Raw genomic sequence first — 15285 nt, 5'->3', positions numbered from 1 at the left:
AGCATCGACGACTACGGCCATCTTGCTCCATGTATATTTTCTGTAAATTGCGTGTGTTCTGAGGTCGATTTTACGTTTTTTCTGGACGAAAAACGCGAGCGTTTGGTAGAAAAAACCATGCTACCCTCGCCTGAGACCCACTAACTCAGCCACGTTGTGAAAAAAACGATAAAAATTCAGCTCGTCATCGACAGGATTCGAACTCAGATCTTTTCCACACGGTGCTGGATGGACGGCGATCCTACCAACTGTGCCACCCACAAGGGCTTCCATTCAACAGATGTATAGAATGGTCAACCCCGACCATCATTTGTATAGCTGAGAACTGGAGGTTCAGGAACTCAGTCCATTCTCAATAAAGCCCTTCACTGTTTATAAATCCAACACAGTACCATCCATTGTGTTAGGAGCTTAAAAGGATCCTTAAATGGTTATTGTGGAATGTACACATGACCAAAAGCATTGATTCCTTTCAGTGTACATTTCTCTTCTTTTAACTTTCAAAATGCTGTGATTTTTTTTATGCGTCAAAGCAACTTAGGTAATGAGGCATCGGTATATTCTTTCTGAAAAATATATGCATTCTATAATAGAGTTGACTGTTTTTCTGGATGAAAAACAAACTCCAGTTTCCTTGGAATACCAATGAACTCAGCCAATGATTCAAATCAGCCCATACAAATTCTTTGACGAGATTCGAATCCAAGTTTATCCCCACGATGTGGAAGGATAGCCATTGTAACCTTAGAGCTAACTTTATTAACCCTCTGGCATATTGGACATGATGGGAACACTGCATGAGTTGTATTATTTCAGAAAATAAAGATATTAATTAATAATACGACCTACTTATTGGGGGTCTTCCCAGAAGGAGACGGAAGTGATCCACTTTTATTGTTTACGCTGATACCGAAGTGGAAATGTTCACAAAATACCGCGAGCCATACTCCAATCATAATTTCTTCTTCGGTATTAAGTCACAGAATTCAGTATTGCGAACTAATTTAGCATCAGCCAAAAAAAAAAAAAAAAAGAACCAATCACAATCTAAAAAGTAACAATAGAATACCGCTTTGAACATTGCCAGATTCGTTGTTGTTGTTGTTGTTGTTGTTGTTGTTGTTGTTGTTGTTGTTGTTGTTGTTGTTGTTGTTGTTGGCTTTTTAGGCGCATCAGCGACCAAGAGCATATTGCGCCTACTATAAAATCTCTGTTAATTGCGAGTGTTGTCTGCTCGATTTGTTGTTTTACTGGACGAAAACCCCGAGTTTCGGGAGGAGAAATCTGCCTCACAATCCTGAGGCCGACTAACTCAGCCAAGTTGCGAAAAGGTCCATAAAAATTGCTTGCCTTATTGACGGGATTCGAACTCAGGTCTCTTCCACCCGGTGTGGGGAGGACAAAAAAATTATTATATTAATGTCACCCGTAATTCAATACATATACCCATGTATGTATTTTGTCAGTAAATTGAGTGTGGTCTGTGGTCGATTTGCCTGTTTTGCTGGACGAAAAATCCCAGTTTCTGGGAGGTGGAAACCTTGATATCTACCCCTAAAACCGAATAACTCAGCCACGTAGTGAAAAAAGTGTGGGGGGGACAGTAATTATACCAACTGTCATACTTATGAGGACTTCCTATAAGGACCTTAAACGCCCCTGTCATCCTTGAATATTTCGCCTCCAGGCCCTGTAGTCCCCATCTTCTAAGAGGCACTTAGATGCCTTAGCTTACCACAACGCTTAGCACTCCCAACAAAACTAGTTGCCCTCCTATGGATCCTCTCGAAAAGTCATACGACGTCCTCTAGACTTGAATACAACATTCTAAAGCTAATCACTTTAATAAAAAAGAATAATAACATCTTTCTCCCTGCTGGAAACGTTCCTACTAATTACTGACAGTTCACTCTGGGTCTTCTTGGACTCTGCTTACACTGTAAGGAAACCTTCATATTTACTTTTATAACATCCCCTAAATCTCTTTCATCCTTAACCATCTTCAATTCTGTATCTTTAGTCTCTAAACTACCTTAGGATTTATTTCTCCAAATGCAAAAACTTACATTTTGTAGAATTAAACTTCGTTGTCATCTCTCAAACCATGTGTGTGTGTAATCCACCTAAGTCGTTCAGAAACAGCACAGCCTTGTCCTTATCGAACAATCCTACCTACTTTTAAATCATTAGCAAAGTTTGTCAGCTTTCTTTGTATACCGGCAACAATATTATTGAGGAAAATCAAAGAGCGAACTCCAACGCTGCTCCTGAGGACTTCCCCACCAACTCGACAGTAACATCATTCCAGTGATCCAACCCTCCTGCACCTCTGCTCAATGAAGTGCGACCTACGTATCGCAATTGGGAATTATCTCGACTTCTCCAGAGATAAACTGTGCAATCCTGTGCCCAGAACGAGACCTTGTTCGGTTCCCATCATAGCTTCGAAAATAATTGTAAAGTATTAAAGACTGATGTACTATAGTACTGGACCCTGGCAAAATAATAAGTCTCCTCGCTGTTTCACCACATCATTAAAGGAATTTTTTAATATTTCCAACTTGTAGTTTATAAAGCCCCGTTAGGGACATTAAAAGAGTACACATTGCCAACTCAGTCCCTCCCCTAGGAATGGGTGACACATTTGCACTTCTCCAATCTAAAGGAATCACCCCAGAGTCTAGTGACGACCTCAGTAGTATACCTAATAGTATGATGCACTCCCTTTCTGCGTTCTTTAATATAACTGGCTGCACCTCATCTACCCATGCAGCAGTAATCGTTTTCAGTTTCAATAGTTTTACTGATATGTGCTTCTCAGAGATCTTTACATCAATGAAGCTAGTGGAGTTGAATTTTTATATCACTAACCTAACCACAATCTGACTCATTTTCTCTATATCCAGCCCTCCTAAATTCAAATGTGTTTTCAATTGTAAAAATGGACGCAAAAACGTTCAACTGATCTGCTGGATTGTCTATGATATCACCATTTCGGCCCTCGATGAGACCTAAACGATTAATCGCCTTGTTTTTTGGATTAACATACGAGAAAAAGTCCTTTTCACCATCCATAGCTCTTTTTTCCAGTGATTTCTCGTACTCAGCTTGTAATTATTATTAATTAACTATCTCACGATCCCTTCTTAATTTGTCTAAGCTCTCTCAATTCTCTTGTCATCCCTTTTGGTGTCCTCCTTAGGTGACATTTTACCCTTAAAACAAATAACTTCTTGGTTTCTAGGGAAATTGGTTTAAATATACCCCATAGAGCATTCGTATCCAGCGATCTGAATTGACAGCCCTAGTAGACAGAGCCTAATAACATCCTCAACCCTCATTCCTACGTTCAAACTGAAACCTTCTCGCTTGCCTTTGACCACTAAAATTAACTTGAACACTACTCACAATAAAACATCGTGGTTGTTAACTACCATCGGTTTCTTCATTATCAAATCTTTAAAAGCACTTGAATCCTTAGTGAGGATCAAGTCAAGGAAATTTATTCCTCTTGTACTTTCTCTAAATTGTTAAATACAAGCTTCATAAGTAACAGTCGTCCAGTTAGTTCAAAACAACTGGTTCCACCAGGTGTATGGCTTAACCACGGATTTTCTCAACACTTTGGTTGGAAGTACTCTCCTTCTACATCATATAGGAAAGATCTGAATTCTAATCTCTCAAGACAGGAAGGATTAGATTAGCTTTTCTCTCACTGTGGCTCAATTAATCTCAATGAGGTTTTCAGGCTTTTCATCCAGCAAAAAAATGTTGTTTTGTAGAGTTTTAGGAGCATCAGCGACCAAAGCTATATTGTTCCTTATATACTGTCTGCAAATCAAATTGGGTGTGTTCTGGTCGATTTTCTGTTTTCTAGACGAAAAACTGGAGGGTAGCATGGTTTTTTCTCCCGAAAAAGATAAATTTTCCAGATACCTGGTTATTATCAATAACCAGATAATAATTTCGGGTTGCTTGATGGTCATGGGAGTAGATAAATAGGGCAAGTGATATCAAATACAGGATAATCGAAGACCAAGGAAGGTGATAAGTGGTGATTAATAGAATAAAGGCAAATTGATCTAGCGATAACTGATAAACTTGATAGTCAACCTTTTCATTGTGGTATCGATAGCAAACACACAACTGAAGATCAACACCTTCAACTACCTACAATTACTTGACGATTTATTCTCCTTCTACAAATGACTTCTCTTGGCCATTTACGCAGTCTTTGAGTAGCTACAATCGTAAAGCCTTTTAAACAGACTCCATCTATCTATCTATCTATCTATCTATCAGATTTATGTTAGGTTTTGGATAGTGAAACAGCTGTTATTTCTCATCATGAAGAACGATATCCCTAATCAGACGTCTTTACACCACATTTAAAACGTTATTCAGTAAAAGGGGGGATGGGATTATTTGGGGGTTAGGAGGGAGAGACAGAAGAAAAGAAAACCACTCTGTGGAAATCGGAAAGCGAACTACGACGATCCTGCAATCGATAAAAGAGCCTCAGAAAGTTGAAAATTTTCTTTTCTGTCGAGGTCCACAGACACGCTCCCAACTTCAGGGAGTGAGAGTAAATGTATATCGATTCTCGATTTCCAGACGCTGTGTAGGGTGGAGCTAGTGCATGATGTAAGACAGCTGATCTATCGAAGACCCCGCTAGTTCATTCCTCACCGCTGACACTCTATCTGTGTACTGATCAAGCACGCCGAATCTGTTACGGTTCCCTCCATGACGTCATTCATACAATTAGTTGTGATTATAGATGATAAACCTTTGCTTCCCTAGGATACATTTTAGATGTCAATATTTGGTAAAGCGTTTACACGCACTAACCTTGAAAACATAATTAATAAGGGAGAAATCTTTCGTAGCAGACGATATTTGATAACAATTAGCCGTGATCACAGATTTTCATTGCTCAAAAACATGCAGCGCCCTCTACTCGAGGTTGGAACCGTTTAGAAAATGCTGGAACGAAATGCGGTTGTCTCTTTTTGGTGATGTTTGGCTTTTGTTCTCATTATAATCAGATATTCAAAAAGACAGGAGAGTGAATTGGTCAAAATCGAAAGATTAAAATGAGATATGAGAAATAAGAAATGTAATCATAAAGATATGTGGATAGCTTTATAGAAAAAGAAATATTCTCTTCATGGATCTCTTCTAGATTTCTTCGAGGTATTTCTCACTAAAATTACAGTTTTTCATCCCTTGGTAAGAGCCAGACCAACGCACAAGCATTCCCTGACAAGCTTAAATAATAAAAGACAACTTCTGTTTCTTCTTCTCTACCAACAGAGTTCAGCAATTTCTCCGCAGAACGTTTTGTCATCTACCTATCTCTTACCTAGATTCTTAAACCAGCGAACAGCATATTATCCATACCGATTATTTAAGCTCTACCAACTCAATACACACAACTACCATCTCCTGCTGAAACAAATCCGATCTAAACTGTTTCAGCTACAAGACGAACACCATAACAGTGGTATTCTGCTGGATCCCAGCTCATTGTGGAACACTCGGAAATGAAAATGCAGATCAGGTAGCAAAACAACCAATAAATTCAAATGTAACTGATATGAAGAATCCTGCGCAAGCCTACAAGACCATTATACGAAAAACAACTACTCCCAATGGAACAAGAACACAGCAACAACAAGCTTATAGAAATTAAGACCCAGCCATCTTTCTGGCCTCCACCACAAGGAACGTAAGAAAATAAAAAGTGGTTCTTGCAAGAGCACTCATTGGACACTCTCGTATAACTCATCTTTACTTTTTCAGAAACGAAGGCCCTCCACTCACTGCCATAAAGTTCTCTCAGCAAAACATATTTAACATTACTGCTCCTATTATCAGCAGGAAAGGCTAGACTCATTCCTATCTCACAGAAGTGTACAGGAACCTATAACAGTGAAGCACATCTGAGAAATTAAGCAGACCTAGATGAATTTTTCGCCTTTCTAAAGAAGATAAGGCTGTTCTCTCACTTCTAAAAACTTACAAACTTGAAACTATTATATTAATTTGAAGGGCACAATATGGCCGCTGTAGCCCTTGTGACTAACAACAACGACAAACGTAACTGTTTCAAGAAAATATCGCGAGCATTGAGCTATACTGCACTATCATAAGTCTATCAACACCACCCACCATCACTGACACACACCTTTTACGCAGTGGATCGAACTGATCCACTACATGACCAGCAGTGGGAAATTCTGAATTTGTATCCCTAACAAGATCCAAGCGAATCTGTCCTAGAATCGAGTAATTATTATAATCCATTAATTTAAACTCATTAATATATCATGAGTAGACTGAAAGAAGAGTTGGAATCATATAAAATAAGATCATAAAACATGGGGTCCTAAGCAAGAAATGACCGGGACACAAACTATATCATAACGAAGTTGCTATTGATATTAACATACAAAACTTCCTGTAGAACTGCAACAGATGATATTCATTCATCCACTGAGATGATATGATGCACAATTCTGTGGTGGGTGGGCGTTGTGTCTTTGATGTTCATTGATCATTAGAAACATGACTGAAATTGTAAAAAAGTACTGCTCTTGGAAAATTCAGTAACATCATCCATTCTCTTGCAAAGGTCCAACAGAATTTCAAATAGCACAGTTGTGTTAATACTCAAGAATATTGTTCTATCTTCAATATCCACTGTAGAGCTCTTGGAGCTAAATTTTTCAACTTTGCACCTTAATCCACAGCTACATATCTGAACAAAACCCGACCCGAGCAATACCAATGGGAGTGGTCAATCCATGAAAATCAACCTTCTCAAATGCTAAACTAAATATATATCGAAGTAAGGGTATCTTCGGTGGTTCTAACTCCTAAAAAAAAGTGACCTTACCGTCCATAACATTTCGTATCAGTGGAGCGATGGAACGTCTTTTATTTACAAGAAAGTTCAAAGTTCAAACGGCATTCATTTGTTTCGCACACCCACGTCTGACATATTACACAGTTACAATACCACGTCAGACACCGGCACCATCTTCAAAGCCCTCCTTATATACATTAGCGTGTATGAGACTGGTATGACAGCCACTTACTTGTAAGGAAAAGTCTCAGAGAAAGCAATTTGCAACGTCATCAATCATGTGGCAGGCTTGGACAAGGTAATCGAGAGGAGAGTCCTTGTGTTTGATTCTCTAGAAGGGAAGAAGCTACTGTAGTTCGGCGAGCAGTACGCCAGCCGTAAATGAGAGGTCAGCAAGGTCACAGGTAGGACAAACATTAACAGTGTCTGTGTGTGCTCGCTTGACAGATAGGTCGATAAATAAAGCTATACAAACGATGATAAGTAGTTGCTGATTCTGGTAATGCAATTATCTACTCTGGGATGGTCGGCGGCGGCTTTTTTTTAATTTTTTTTTTAATTATTTATCGTCTGGCATTTTCAAAACATGTTTGTACTGAGTACGTCTGATCTTCAAATGTATATTCTGTCATTACAAATAGAAAATGATAGATTATAGTCACACACACACACACTGCTTCGTATCTTCATGCTTGTAACCTGCCTGCCTTGCTATGAATGATCTCTGGAATGATCCAAGAATGATCTGACATTATTCAAAATAACAAATATAATGGCGCTTGGATTGTTCAAATAATAGCGCATTATTTTCGATATTTAAAATAATTTACATTGAACTTTCGGCGAAAATGTTTTATTATTTGGATTGTTCAAATAATGGCGCATTATTTGCGATATTTAAAATTATTTTCAACAAACTTTCAAATGCACAATCATGGTAATGTATTGCGCCATCTATTAACAATTACAGCAACTATTTGGTAAATTTGCGAATAATTTTCGTTATACAAATATATAAATAATATTTTCACAACTATAGAATTATCTGTAGCGCGAAAAAAAATTGTTTTCTTTAGAAGTATATTCTAAAATTATTAAAAATATGTTTAAATAATTATTGCCTAGGAAATAACTGTGCAGAAAAACTTCATTTTTTCTGTTTAATTATTTTTCAATCCCCAAAATAATTCACGCAAATTAAATCTATAGACTTTTAAATATCTAAACAATTCTACGTTTATATTTTGAGGAAGATGTTTTAGTGAATTTATTAATTGATAATAAATAATTTAGAACTGTTTATCGTACAGTACCTAAGAAAATATAAAAGTTTTGAATATGAGTATGTTGTAGTTCGTTTTCTTAACACCAGATGGTAGCACGTGATTCACTCATTCATCAGATAATCCAGTACTTTGAAATCGTGAGAAAATAACTTTTTGGGATATCTTAGAAAATCTAGAGAAAAAGCACGCAAACCGTGAATTGCTCTACCAAAATTGGATGCCATCCATCATAAAAATGAGGAAAAATAATACATATTCAGATAGATAATGTATTTAAGCAGGTGCGAATTAGATTTATTAATATAAAATGTCACTACTTTTCATAAAAATTTGGGAAATTCTGAAATCTAAATTATAATAATTTAAATAGTATAAAAGAAAACACTAAACATTAAGTTGTTTATAATGTTGTTTGTTGTAGAAGGGATTTAGGAGCATCAGCGACTAAGGCCATATTGCTTCGTGTGTTCTGTGGTCGATATTCTATTTGCTGGACAAAAAACCGAAAGTTTCCGGGAAGAAAACCATGCCACCCTCCCCTGAGAACGACTAACTCAGCCACGTTGTGAAAACGGCCCATAAAAATTCCCCATATCATCGACGGGATTAGAACTCGGGTTTTTTCCCAATGGTGTGGGGAAGAGAGCGAACCCACGATAGACGCATCAATAATTGAGCCGTATACATTATGCCTGTAAGAACACGAGTTTCCATGAGTGAAAACCAGGCCTCTTTTAAAACCGACTAACTCAGCCACGTTGGGAGAAAAGCCCATAAAAATACCACGCGTCATTAACAGGTTTCGAGTCCTGAATTTTTCCATGTGGTGAAGGAGAACGGCGTTTATATGCACTGTGTTATCGCGATGGTTGGACTCCCTCATTCAAAATGAACATAAAACATATGATCAAGATTGTCCCACTGCTTCTGAGAAGAGGATTGGGTGATTGCTTCCGTGTCATAAGCATACACCCACGAATCATCACCAGTAATGTGGGAAGAAATAAAGGATCGTGGGTCAGCAGAGCAGCACGGTGACAAAGACCCAGACATGCGAGAATTTGCCACTCTCTATGATTATCAGTAAGAATGGAAGGCAAAAATTGGCAGAAAAGCTTTAACATTGCCAAATCTTGTTTTAAAATTAATTGACAAGTCCCATAAAAAATTTCAATTCACTAGCAACTTCGAGTATCGTTAAAGGTCGATCACTTCTGATCAGATAACAAACACGACCGATTGAATCATTGGTTTATGAAGTTGAAAGGTGGGCAGAGAGATCATCTTCGACGGACAAGCGGTCCTCTTTATACTTTGCGACCCACTGAAAAGTCTTTGAATGACATATAGCGTCTTTTCCAAAAGTTGATTTTAACATTTCCTACGTTTTTGTTGCACTCTTCCCTAATTTGAAACAAAATTCGATTCAAATTTTCCGCTCAGCAAATCACTCATTTTAAAATGAAACAAAACATATATAACATCTTTAAACGTGCATCTTGAAACTGATAAATTGGTGATTCCTGCTTTGCTGTGTCAATGAACCAGTTCCCACAAATCGAAACTCGCTACAGCACTACCATATCAAGATACAAAGTCATCAAAAAGTTCAGTTCCCGAACTTTTTGATGAGATTTTGCATATCACATACAAAGAGGATATTCACCAGTTCCATCCAAGCGATGGAAGGATATAATGTACTCGATTTTTGTGATTTTCAATGGAGTTAGTTCTAATCCTGTGCACCCAAGTGTTCGAGTTGCTGCATTTTGGATGTTAAGTTGGTGGTTGATCATTGAATCATTATTGTGCATCCTGGCTCTGGTGTGGCAACAAAAAAAAAATTCGATTCATCTGCATATGAAAAAATGTGGATCACAGCTGGAATGAATAATTTGTCGCAAGTTTATTTCATGTGGAAAAACATTACCTCCATTTCAGCTTCGCAGTTGAGAGCGTGTTATATTATGAAGAGTATTGAGATGTTCTGACATCGGTGACCTCTTCTGTATGACTGCATCTAGTTGAGTTGTCTGTGGACGAAACAGCTTTGGGCTATTGCAAGTTGAATGGATTTTGCAAATACTTTCAGAAGGGAGATTTATCGATATTGACTTATTGAGTTTTGTTTTGTTTTTGGTTCTTTGGAATGGGTTTCAAATAGCAATAGCTTTATATCGTTGGAATAATACCAATACTGAGGTTCTAATTAAATATATGCAGAAGTATATCGACTGTACACTCACTGACCAAAAGTTAGAAACCTGAAATTGGTGTCAAGATCAAAAGGTATTCAAATGTAAGACCTCTCCGATTTCAGAAAGGTTTTATTTTTGGAACTTGTTTAGCAGAAGCCACAACTGAGAAGGCAAAGTATTTACTTTGCTGGTTTGTCAGAAGCAACCATCTCAAAATTATACCATAAATGGAAGACAAAAGGAGGATGCAGCTCTAAAAGGAAGGAAGTCAGTACCCAAAAACGCCACTACAGGAATTTAAAGCAAATTGTCTGTTATAATAGAAGGTCCAGTGGGTAGTAAGCCACTGAAAAAATCAATTTAAGAAAAGAAAGACCCGTTTCTAACAGAACTTTACGGCGCAAGTTGAAGAATCTGGGATTTGGTTGTCATGAACCTGTATAAAAGGAACTTCTTTCTGTAAAAAAATCAAAAGATTCGACTGGAGTGGTGGCGCTAAAGCCAAGACTGGATTGCGGGACAGTGGAAAAAGACCATATGGTCTGACGAGTCCTGATTGTGAATGTCATGCATGCATCCAGACTCCCTCGTGCCCATCAAGCAAGCGGCTGGAGGTGATATCATTGTATGGGATATGTTCTGTTGGTACGAAATAGAATCGCTCATACCGTTAGAAGGTCATGTTACCTCCAATGAATAACTTTCTGTTGTATCGGACCAACTTCGTCCTGAAAAACTTCATTTTCACCCGGATTGCAATGGATTCTTTCAAGACGACAACAAAACTCTCCACAGTAAAAAAAATTGCACCTGAATGGTCCGAGGAACATTCGCACGATTTTAACGTCTACCCTGTCCGCATAATTCTCCAGATTTGAATTCAAGTGTGAATGTCTGGGACATGTTTGAAAGGGCAGATCGGCTTCGCGGTTCTCTACCGCCAACAGTACACAGCTGGCAAATATCTCAATGGAAGAATGGTCAAATATGGAGCTAGACTCCCTCAGACATCTAGTGGAATCCATACTACGGCTGTAATTCTGGAAAAAGGTAGCCTTACTAGATATTTTTTGAGTTGTTCCTTGGTTATCAGGATAACCATATTGATCGTTCGTATCAGGGCTAAGTTAAGTCAGGCATGTGTGTTAAGCACCAAAGAACCGTTATGAGGCGATTTTAACTGTATATTGTGTCTATAATTCAGGGTATTCTTCAATCGGTTTACTGTTTTGTTAGAGGAAAAAACCTGAAAATATGGAATAAAAAAACCATGAAGACACCTCCATAGGCCGACTACTTCAACCACATATGCAAATTAGTAGAAATCAATTAACAAAAACAAAAAAGACATTAAAAGGAAAAAGCAATATATGCATCCTTATGCACACGATTTTTAATTTCCTTCTATGTGATGTGAAAGGGCAGATGTTTAATTTCAGAAACATAAGCCTTCTTACCCCTCAATCAGACAACTTTTCTTGGTCCTGGATCCATCCATTCTTGTTCTACCCCTGGGCGTAGCTTCGATATCTTCGGCAATACAAAGAAAAACCAGTATAGTGTTAGCTGATGAAAGTCAGTTTCAGTGAAGGAAATCTTCTAAACAGAACGATGAAAGGAGCCTTCTAATACATGTATCGTACACTCCTGCCTAAACCATTGGAATCACAGCATATGACAACGGTTTTCATTCATTTTTTTGAAATTAGCCATGACAATGTAAGGTAATAAAAACAACACACTGCTAAAGATTTTCAGATTTTTTATTAAGCATTGAAAAATCTACAGAAAAATTATTGAAATGATTCACAATAATAACAACTACTGTATATTGATTTTCCATCAAAATGTCCTCCACGAGATTTTATCACTGCATTACATAGATGTGGCATTCTGGTGATTAATTTTATAACATTGTATAGACTAACATTATACTAAGCGATCTGAAAGGTTCCCTATTAATTTCGTGAAGGTGGGCAGGCTTCACGAACATCCTTGAAGATGTAACTACCATCAGGGGTAGAGGGAAGGGTTTCTGCTTTCGTAAAGGTGACTACAGGGTTCTCAGACAGTTTTTAAATTCTGTACAGTGGGACCAACTGGTGATGTTACTAACGTTGAATTCTAAATGAGAAGCCTTTAGGGACTTAATCTTGGAGGCTTCTAGGCTTTTCATTCCAACTAAGAAATGCTGTTCAAGATTTAGGCCTAAATGGATGTCAGATGAATTAATGAGACTCGTGGCAGAGAAGAAAAATGCATGGAATTCATATAAATTATCAGGCGACACAGATGCCTACGACAGATATAAGCTAGTCTGTCATCAAGTCGCAAAGGACAAAGGTTAGGCAGGCGAAGGCTTATCTGACGAATTTGATTGGATTCTATGATGTAGTCTCAAAGGAACTGGATGCAAAAAATAATTTTGATATCATATACTCGGATTTCAGAAAAGCTTTTGACTGTGTTGCGCATGGAAGACTGCTGCACAAATTTGAGCAGTATGGCATTAAGGGCAAGTTGCTACAATGAATAAAAGAGTGGTTGGGTGGGAGAAGACAGAGCGTGGTAATCAATGGACACTGCTCTTCGCGGATCGATGTTATTAGTGGAGTCCCTCAGGGTTCAATTTAGGGCCATTGTTGTTTTGTATATATATATCAATGATATTGATGATGGTATATCAGATTTAATGTCAAAATTTGCAGGTGATACAAAGGTTGACAGGGTTGTTAATGATAGTAATGACACTATGCTACTGCAACAGGATCTACAGAATTTGGGCAGATGGGCTGAGAAGTTTGGTGATTGTGTTGGCCACGGCAGCCGTTGAATATCTGCAGTTTCAAGCTATTCCTCCACCACTTGAGTACTGCAGTTTCAAGATATTCCTCCACCACTTGAGCTCTATGTGAAGCGGTGTTGTCGCCTATGAAAAGAAAATCTGGGGCTAAGGTATGCACTGGCGAAAGAATGGGATTTGTTGCCAAAGAATTTTGTAGATACCCTTAAATGGAGCCTGGTTCAGCGCTGTAAGGCCTGTTTAGCCGTTGGAGGGGATCATATGCCGTACTGTTGTCATGTGACCATATTTTCGAGCATCTTGTATCTTGTAATGTGACCTTTTGGTAATTCTTATACAACCCATATAAATGTCCCTTACATCTGTCCGAAGTTTCTCGCTGTCTCTTCACTTCATCGTTATTCTATGGTACGCCACCATACCAAATGTAATTTTGTTAATTTTGTCGAGCAGTGTAGTTTTTTCAGTTAATAACTAAATTCCTAAACATTAAGGTGACGTTTCGGGAACCTTGCCGGTACACATCATCAGACCATACATTGGCTGTTGTCAAGCTCCTGCTTGCCGATGTCTCGATCCCTCGGAATAAACAGTCGGGATCGAGACATCAACAAACAGGGGGCTGACAATAGCTATAATCTATGGTCTGATGATGGGTACCGGTAAGGTTGTGTGTGTGCGCGTGCAGATGGTACTAATCTTATACTTTCGTTATGTGATGGGGTGTAAACGCCAGCATAATACAGTTTCACTCCGATACGGCAGTACAGTATATGCTAATGGGGTAGATAAAATAAATACAAGTCTGAATAACAAGTACACAGCAGAGTACTTGTTATTGTGGCTGTGGCACATGAAGTTGCCCAGAGGTTCTCCATCAGCTGGAGCCCATCAGCCGATAACTTTGCTGTAAAATAGCAGTTCTGTATGTCTTGTTGGCACACAGTTGCTCTATATCTATGTCCAGCCGATTCACTAAATATATTGCATTTGAAGGGAACATCCGTTGTATGCTTTTGAGCTGGAACATGCTAGAGCATGCAACGATGCTGCTGCGCTCAACTATCTTTAGTTGGAGCGCAGGATTATCACCATTATCACCCTGGATGCGGTCCAACTAAGGATAGTTAGAGCGCATGCAGGGTGATAACGTTGGTCCTGATAATGCTTAATTCCCAGGGGTTCCAGTTAAAATTGGTGTATGGCATGCTTCTTAAGATTGTGAAAAGTTTTTCGAGTGTCCTGTTTAGCCACCTTATGTTTCATTGTTCCATGCTTAGCTTTTGAATCGAGTAGAGGATGCAGAGGACCAAACAATAGATGCAGAGAGTGCAAAGTTGTAGTAATACCTTTCCGAATACCCTCTGGTCACATGGATTGAGCTTCTTTAATCTTTCTGTCCCTTGCTGGACTATGACCCTTCTAGTACAAACCAGACTAAGTCACTTGTTTATCTGGGAAGTTCCAATGGATTAGGAAAAAAGGGGTGTCCCAATACTTTTTAGAGCGCAGTATGCATGGAATGAATACGATCCTTTCTTGTGCCTGCAAGAAAAACACATAAAGCAAGAAATAAGTTTGTGTTTAAACTCTGGGACAGCCACAAAAACACTCACTCAGTATGCGAGAAAATGGGACAATAATATAATTTTAAAAATATAAATAATACATACCATTTTAAAATTTATTTATTTTTAAATTATATATATTATTTATATTTTTTTAATGGTATTGAATGATTAGCATTAAAATTGCTGCTTTCGCTGACTTCTTGTGCATTAAATGGTTATTCTTATCGTCTAAAATAATATAATTTTTTTTTCTTAATGAATTTTTAAATAATTAATTAACATTTTCCAGGACCAGAAAGCTATTTATTTTATCATCGTTAATTTAATATAGCGATAGTAGATGGCAGCACTAGTAAGATCAACCATCAACGAATATTAAACTCCATATGTTTGAACAGATTACATTTTTACTAACTTGAAAGCCCTTCGAAAATACAAAAAAAAATAAAAATAAAAAAAATAAAGTGAAAGACGTTGTATGTGACAGGACAGGCAAGGAAAAAGTTAGAATATCCTTCTCCAGTAACGAAGAAAAGATTATCTAATCTGATACGCT

Source organism: Mastigoproctus giganteus, chromosome 4 (assembly GCF_048544385.1).
Source record: "Mastigoproctus giganteus isolate SK-2022 chromosome 4, ASM4854438v1, whole genome shotgun sequence".
NCBI lineage: Eukaryota > Metazoa > Arthropoda > Arachnida > Uropygi > Thelyphonidae > Mastigoproctus > Mastigoproctus giganteus.
This window is presented reverse-complemented; position numbering follows the sequence as displayed.